Here is an 8,163-nt window from a genome sequence, read left to right on the forward strand (position 1 = left end):
AGTGGGGCCAGGGTAGCAGTGGCTGTGTAGTAGGGATTAACACTAGAAGTCAGGGTAAGCCAGTCAGGAGCATGGGGCAGGTAGAGCAGAGAGGTGAGAGGACGTCGAGAGGTAGAGTAAAAATGAGGGCAAAGGGAGCAGAATTAGGACTTCGCTGGGGAAGGAGCAGAATTAGCTGAGGCAGAGAGAATAGGGAGCGGGGTAAGGAATAGCAGGGAGTGCGACAGGAGGGGTTGAGGTTTATTTTTTAAAGTTAATTAAATAATAAGCTGGCAGGCGGCCTGCCTGGCCTGGGAAAGGAATATGCAACCTGTGGCTTCTAGGCACTACTTTGAATCCAGACGAGAGTGGTATTTACATTTTTGCCAACTCCTCTTGCTGTATCTGGTGTTTTTCTTAAAGCCCCAGCTCCTGGATTCACAAGATTACTGAGAGTCTCCACTTTCATTTAAAAAAGAAAGTTTCTAGCCCTCATGATGATTGTGCAGAAAAGCTTGCGCACACGACCAAGTGCAGCCTAAAGGCTCCGAAACCAGAAGGCAAATAAAATGAATGTCAAATTTAGTATTTTTAAAAATTTTTCATGAGTTTTGAACGCTTTCCAGCATTCAACACTCATGAGACAGGCCCTCCAAAATAATAAGATCAGCTTCAAAATAATGAGATTTAAAACAATGAATTGTATTATTATTATTAATTTATTTCTCTTGGGGTAATGCATAGGCGCCCCTGTCACGGACCAGTGTGCTAGGTGCGGCGGAAACATAACAGAAAGACAGTGCACACCCAAAAGGGCTTGCAAGCTAATGATACTTTCATGGGTGATTTTTTTTCCCTTCTGTTTATTGAGCCTTTAGAGTTTGCTCGGGTCACATTTACAAGCTTTTCTTGCAAAAGCTGGCAATACTCCAGTACAGTAGGAGTGACTGAAATTGGCCAAGTTGGAAGGCTTTTTAGAGGCCTGTTTGGCAATGTTCCCTCTAATTTTTTACATCCATGTGTGGAATGAATGTTGATATGTGCACCAATATGGAAGTGATGTGTGGTGGGGTGGGGCTGAGGGGTTTGGAATGTGGGAGGGGGCTCAGGGATGGGGCAGAGGGTTGAGGTGCAGGGGGTGAGGGCTCTGGCTGTGGGTGCAGGCTCTGGGGTGGGGCCGGAGATCAGGGGTTTGGGGTTCGGGAGGGAGCTCAGGGGTAGGGCAGAGGTTTGGGGTGTAGGGGGGTGAGGGGTTTAGGAGGGGGCTCAGGGGTAGGGCAGATTGTTGGAGCGTGGTGGGGTGAGGTCTCTTGCAGGGGGTGAGGACTCTGGAGTGAGACTGTTTGTTTGGAGTGAGTTTCTGGGTCTCAGACCAGTTCCTACTGGGGCCAGCATCTGCTTTACAAAATCACCATCATGCTAGGCACAAATTAACCCACCCCTGGTTAATATGCTCAGCAGAAAGGCCGAAGGCTGAATGGGCAACAGAGGCTGAATTCTCTAGGGGGTGGTTCCCACTAAGTTAAAGATGAGGCACATTGGTGGGATTGTGTGTGTGTGTGCACTCCAGTTTCTGCTGCCTGTGTTCTGTGGCTGCGGAAGGAATTCAGTCTCCAAGACCCTCAGTTCATCACCTCTTACCGGTGCTGGATCAGTGACAGCATAGTCTCTGCCTCTTCTCCAGTTTGTACCTCCACAGGTCAGGTTCTTGCCAGCAATGTCTTCACCACATTGATTTCCTGAGGGAAATGAGACAGCTGGCTGTTATGGTCCCAGGTACAGGCAATAGCAGCACTGCGATAGCTTTAGTGACAAAATTCCTGGAGGATTTTGGGTGGTTGTAATCTTGTTGTTGTTGTTGTTTTGTTTTGTGGTAGCACCCAACAGCCCTAGTCATAGACCAGGATCTCCTTGTGCCAGGTGCTGTACAAATACAGAACAAAAGGATTGTCCTTCCCCTGAAGATCTTACAGTGTAAGTAGTCCTGGCTCCCTCTAGTAGTTGTTTAAATACATGCAACATGCTCAAAGTTAAAGGAATTCTTTTTTAATGGAGGCCTGTGTTTTTGGGGCTGAAGGTTCAGTGTTTGGTCTCTTTTGTCTGTATGTGGCCAAAGTGTGTGAGTTTTTTTAATGGTTTTCCTTCTGCATGTGTAGTTATGTGTGTCTGTACATAAGAAACGTAGGTGTATTTAAAAAATTTAAGTGTGCAGTTGTGTACCTCTGGGCATTGTGAACTGCAGTGCTGATGAAGGAGCCAGACTGGCAGCCCTGGAGACTCAAGTCCCATCTTTATGCACAAAACAGACACAGTATGGGCAACATGAATGCCAGCTTTGTCCACACTGTCCCCCAGGGCTCTGCTCTGGAGGGGCCCTCTCTAGGAGTGAGGGGGGAGTTCACTCCTTAGGCTCATCACTGAGATTGCTAACAAGGGGGCCATTTGGTGCCAGCAATGTGGGTTGTTTTGTGATGTGGGACCCAATTCAGCCCAGATGCAACCAGATGCATTGGAGTCAATGGGAGATAAGCCTGCTTACACCAGAACCATCTGAGGCCCCTCATCTCTCTGTATGCTTTGTAAACTCCTTATCTACAATGGACAGACAGGTGCACAGTATTAGCTGTAATAGATCAAACCTCTGAACCCTCCTTCTGTGTAATACAAGCCACAGACTGATAGCAGGAGAGAGGAAGAGGTGCCAGTTCTGTTTCCAGACCTCTCCCATTCCGAATAAAGCAGAACTACATGGACATCAATAATCCTAGCTGAGGGTTTGTTGCCAGCTCTGGTCCTGCCAGAACAAGAGAGGGCAGCACAGGCCTGTGTAACTAACAAATGAGGTTGGGTGTCTTCATAACCTAATGTGAACAAACCTCCTCGGGAAACGTTTTTGTGAGTGAATTTTTTAAAAGGCACTGAAAAGCGATGTGTTTAAACATTTACTGAACCGTTTCTCTGGAGCATCGGCAATCTAGACAACAGCATGGTGGTGGTGCATGAAACCTGCTAGGGACAGAAAGTAACTGTCCAGTCTGGTTTCCCTTGCAAGTTAAAACTTAATGAATTTCCAGCCCCATTGATTTAGCAGGATTTTGCAATGGGCTAAAGAAATTCCATAAGCTCTGAGTTAGGCAAGGCCCGGCCCTATAACATCAGACTGCAGTATTGCCATCCCCAAGTGTTCAAAAATCATGAGTCAGCCCTCGAAAAATTATTATATTGTCTTAAAAAAGAAATTAAAAAATACATTCTGTGTTCTTCTCATTTGCTTTCTGGTTTTTGAGTTTTTATGGTGCATACAGATCACGTTTTCCAGCTTTTCTCTTCAACCATGAGGGCCAGAAACTTTTGTTGTTGTTTTTAAATGAAAGCTGAGATTCTCATATATTCACAAGACTCCAGGAATTGGGACTTTAATAAAAGCTGCATATAGTGCAAGATGATAAAATCATGATTGTTTGCAGGACTGGTACTGTCGAGAATATGGCCTCCTATTTAGTAATTTTTTAAAATTGAATGATGTAAATTTAGTGCTTAAGAATGGTGCTGTTTTGATAGCCGTGGGGTCTGATGTCCTCTAAGAACATAAGAACGGCCATACTGGGTTAGACCAAAGGTACATATAGCCCAGTGTCCTGTCTTCTGACAGTGGCCAATGCCATGTGCTTCATAGGGAATGAACAGAACAGGTAATCATCGAGTGGTCCATCCCCTGTTGTCCACTCCCAGCTGCTGGCAACAGAACAGATACAGCATGGAGAGCAAAAGGCAAGCTTCCCCCACACTGTTCTCCTTGATTATCTCAGCTGGAGAAACCACCATCCCTGGAAGTAAAAAGGAAGTTAATCTTAATAATAATATTTAGTTATAATCTAGTGCTTTTCATCCATAAATCTCCAAGGTCTTTACAATGCTCATTTTACAGATGGAGAACCCTAGCACAGAGAAGTAAAGTAATTTGCCCAGCATCATCAATCAGTGAGTCAGGGGCAGAACTGGGAACAGATGTTCTGATTCCTGGTGTTATGATCTGCTGAACCACACTGCCTCTTCAAGACCTGCTCAAATTGGTGGCTCTGCTGAGACGGCTACTCAAGGAGTTGCGGGGGTCGTGCCTACAGACGGGCAGTGCACGGAGACCCCCTTCCCCCCAGGAGCCGCTGCCGAACATGCCGGCTGCTTCCAGTGGCATGGGGCCAGGGCAGACAGGGAGCCTGCCTTAGCCCTGCTGCATCACTGCCTGAGGTAAGCGGCACCCAACTGGAGCCCACACCCCAACCACCCGGCCCAGCCCTGAGCCCCCTCCCACACCCCAACCCCCTCATGCACCCCAACCCCGGCCCCAGTCCCCTCCCAGAGCCAGCACCTCGCACCCCCTCCTGCACCCCAATCTCCTGCCCCAGCCCCGAGCCCCCTCCTGCACCCAAACTCCCTCTCAGAGCCTGCACCCTGAACCCCCTCCTGTACCCCAACTCCCTGCCTCAGGCTCAGCCCGGAGCCCACACCCTGCACCCCAAGCTGCTGCCCAAGCCCTGAGCCCCCTCCCGGAACCAGCACCCTGAACCCCCTCCTGCATTCAAACTCCCTCCCAGAGCCCACACTCTGAACCCCCTCCTGCATCCCAACTCCCTGCCCCAGGCTCAGCCTGGAGCCCCTCCCATACTCCGAACCCCTCGGCCCCAGCCCAGAGCCCGCAGCACCCCAACCCCCTGTCCCAGCCTGGTGAAAGTGAGTGAGGGTAGGGGAGAGCGAGCAACTGGAGGGGGGGGGGGGGATGGAGTGAGTGGGATGAGGCCTCAGAGAAGGGGTGGGACGGGGGCGAGGCAAGGGTGTTTGGGTTTGTGTGATTACTGTTGTTTTTACATTTTCTTTGAGGTAGATCCTGGGTTGCACTTATATTCAAAAAGTGATCTTGTGCTTAAAAAGGTTGGAGACCACTGGTTTTGATGATAGTTTTTGTAACCTGGACACTTTTCCACTGGGAACTGGACTGAAACCCATCAAAGTCAATTTACACAGCCCACCAAATTACCGATCGTTATTACATCAGCTCACTGATTATTACAGTATGACATTCTGCAAACACTTTAAAAATGTCAGTGATTTACTCTTTGTTGTAATTAGATAAAGTGGTTCCAGTATCTTTAAGATTCTTTTGCATTTTTCCTTCCCAATTGGATACAACAGAGCATGCCTTCTCCTGGGATAAGCCACAAAGGGTAGACTGGAATCCGTGAAAGCACAAACAGAAGTCCAGATCCCGTGATCACATTGACCAGGCAAGAGGTAAGAGTTTTACTGGCCATTCTTCTTCTGATGTGACTGCTATGCATAGAACGAAACTTTGCAATGGAATGAAAACAGTTGTGCCAGAAGAACATTATTACCTTGAGAAGTGATTTGTTTCCCCTTTGCTAAAGATGTGTGGCTTGACAAAGAAGCAGCAGCTCATAATAGAAACAAGTGGGGAATTCTCTATTATTAGACTATTGTGTGTTGGGGTTTGGAGTGGGAGCTAGTCAACAACTGGAACATCTGCATAACTAGTCAGTGTTGGTGGGACACTGGGGACCTCTTACTAATCTTTAAGGGCCTGATCCTGCAAACTGCTGAGATGTTTCAGCGGGCTTTGAGGGAACCCATCGAAAGCATCTCACAGGATTCAGGGGTCCCTAGTAGACATCCAATCATTTCCAGTTCTTCTTGTTAAACAGATGCACCTTCAAGAAGCTTGACTGGATGAAAGATCTAGAGCATGATCCTGTGAGCTGCTGAGCTCCTCGACTCCCATTGACTTCAGTAGGAGTGGAGGGGTGCGCAGCCCCTCCCCTGAGGAGGTCCTGAGTGATCTCTGCTTTTAAAATGAATGGGTTTGTGTGTGAGAATCTGGCCTGGGGATGGTTAATTTTAATTTACTAGTTTTAGCTCTGCATTTGAAACTGACCCAAATAGTTTTCTTATCAGTGATACTGGCAGTTCTTGAGTAAGAGCCTTTCCCATTATTGATCTCTCAGAGGGGCCTTCCCTTAAGCTGGTGGAGTTAGATTAGGGATGGATTTGGACAGGGATGCTTTAAATTTTTTTTGCAGATGCATGGAGCAAAAGCTGGAGGCTTCTGACATACTGAAAGTAATTTATAAATTCAACGAGGAAACTATATGATGAAAATAGGTTCTCTATTATAACATAAAATGATGTCTTAAATTTTGATAGAAAACACTCTTTTTATGATGAAGATAATGTACCTTGATGGGACTAATAAATCTGAGAATTCTTCCCCCACGTGATGTTTTCAAATTAATATAGAAGCTTGGCTTTTTTTTTTTTTTTTTTTTTTTTTTTTTTTTTGGTAACAACTTTAATTCCTATCTCAGCTTCACAGCAGGTAAAAAATTTTCCTGCCCGACTTTCAGCCCCCAGCTCCTAATGGCATATTTGAAAGAAGTTGTTGCAAAACTGCATTACAGATACAGACGTATTGGCCGGTTTTATTATCCACACCCCATTTATTGGGATTCAATATTTTACAATGGTGGAGACATGATAATTTCTCAGACACAGATCTGCCCCTTTGGTAAACAGCATGTATTGCTGCAGACTGCATCTATAATATATATATGTGGGGGGGGGGAGGGATAGCTCAGTGGTTTGAGTATTGGCCTGCTAAACCCAGGGTTGTGAGTTCAATCCTTGAGGGGGCCAATTAGGGTTCTGGGACAAAATCAGTACTTGGTCCTGCTAGTGAAGGCAGGGGGCTGGACTCGATGACCTTTCAGGGTCCCTTCCAGTTCTATGAGATAGGTATAATCTCCATAGTAGGGGTTTGTGCGGCAATCCAATATGTTCGCATTTCACCAACCCTGTGGGTTTGTAAGATTCCTTAAAAGATTAAGGTTTGAATGGGCTACAGAGACTGTACTCTTCCCTTCCCCATCAAGGGGTCCTTCCAGATGAGGGTTGAGGCCCATTGGCAGGGTACATAGGGGGTTGTTGTGCACCTCTACTGCCCCTTGTTGTACCTGATCTGTAGATAAAAGGATTTCGGTTCCCAAAGCTGTCAAGCTATCACCATCCACCAGCACTCGCCTTTCCTGTTTTTGCATTCTTTGTCCCATGTCATTACTTGACCCCTGTTCTTTTGTAGCTTTTGCCTTCCTTATTTTTTTGTTTGGAGTGGGGTGTATTTCTGTTCCTTTTGGATGGAACTCCTTTGGTATCTCAACCCATCCCTACAGGGATCTCCTTTCACCAGCCCTGAATTCACAAAATTCAAACTTATATTTACTACCAAGAAAATAGAGTTTGACATCCTGTCTCCACTCGCCCAGTTGAAAGGTTACACACCCTCAAATATCTTATAAAAATAAAATGAGAGAGAATTTCAGGAGTTGTTAATAATTCCCCAGCTGGCATTATGTCTCATATGTTTACATCCTACACAAACGTCCCGTGGAACAGACTCAAACCCAGTGGCTAGATTTCATTTGAAGCAGATGTTGGGGCTCTAACCAAGGTGTTTGTATTTTACATGCTGTATGTTGTGGGACTCATGGAAACAATCCACTGGGCGACTGTGCAAGTGGATATCTTCTTTAGGTTTTAAAAAAATAAATAGGCTCCAGATGGCATCAACCATTTAAACTATCTTGATGTGTAACTTGAAAGGGGATTAAGTTAATTTTTTTGGTTTTCCAAATGCTTCAGATTTGGCTGGAAACAGAAGCCACGGGTTGATGTCAATCGTGACTGAACTGGATGATTCAGTTTGAAAGGAAACAAAATCGAATTCACCTTTCACAGTGTGTTGTGTTAAGTGGATGTAGCACTGGTGAAAGGTGGTGGCTTGACAGCGCTGCCTCTTTTTAATCTCTAGAATGGAAATATCACAGGCCACAGTGGTACAGGCTTCCCCATCTCTGCCACATTAGAGAGGTTGATTCTCTGCTGCATTGTGCTCTATGAATGCAGCTGCATCTGGCAGAATCAGGGGCCTGATTCTCCAAGATGTGCTCCTGTGTGGTTATTTACACCTGTGCAAAGTGGGTGTAAAATACCGTCAAACCAGACTTCTCCATTCTCTTACCCCAATAGTAATATTTTTCACCCACTTTGCACAAGGGTAAATGACTGCACAGGGTGCCAGGCAATGGATATACAGGTTCTGTGGGCTTGATCCTACAA

Source organism: Emys orbicularis, chromosome 23 (assembly GCF_028017835.1).
Source record: "Emys orbicularis isolate rEmyOrb1 chromosome 23, rEmyOrb1.hap1, whole genome shotgun sequence".
NCBI lineage: Eukaryota > Metazoa > Chordata > Testudines > Emydidae > Emys > Emys orbicularis.